The following is a 707-nucleotide window of genomic DNA, read 5'->3' as shown; positions in this document are numbered from 1 at the left end:
TCACATTGGAAAGACACTGGTCCCAGTTATCAAATCAAATAAATTGACTATTCCTCAATGTATGACTCCAACTCACAAGCAATGTGCTTTCAAAGATCTCACTCGGGATATGCTATTGGAGACCGAACCAGGGCTCATTCAAAGCAATCAGCTGGTAGATCCTGAGCAAGGCAAGCAGCCTGAGGAAACATCGCTGTGAATGTTGAAGTTCTTAAAAAATTGCAAAATTTAAAGTAGTGTATTGTGAATAGTCCCTGCTTCTCCCTCTCCTGTCCTCAGCTACTTGGTGCCATTGTGTGTGTCAGTTTCAGAGCCAGTCCTTGGAGTTGCACTTGTTGTTCTGAAAGTGGAATAAAGCTTCGAGAGTGGCCCTGCCAACCGCCACCCAGCGGAAAGCCTGGTCCAGGAGAATCTGAAGATCTCTCTTTGTCTTCCTTTGCCTACTGGAACTGCTGTCTCTGCCATCAAGACAAAGAGACCAGGAAAGGTCACTGTTTTTTAGGAATTAAGGACCTGGAAGCTTCTAAGTGTAGCAGAGTTAACGTGGTCAGAGCCGGGGTGTGTTTGTGTATGCGTGCACACACACACACACACACACACACACACTTATACACACGTTTCTTACTATTGCTTGTCCAGATCCATGTGACATAATGAGTGTCTAATTCGTTCTGTGTCTATTTCCACTAAAGTATACATTTTTCTTT

This window comes from Octodon degus, unplaced genomic scaffold, assembly GCF_000260255.1.
Source record: "Octodon degus isolate 3935 unplaced genomic scaffold, OctDeg1.0 scaffold01318, whole genome shotgun sequence".
Lineage (NCBI taxonomy): Eukaryota > Metazoa > Chordata > Mammalia > Rodentia > Octodontidae > Octodon > Octodon degus.
This window is presented reverse-complemented; position numbering follows the sequence as displayed.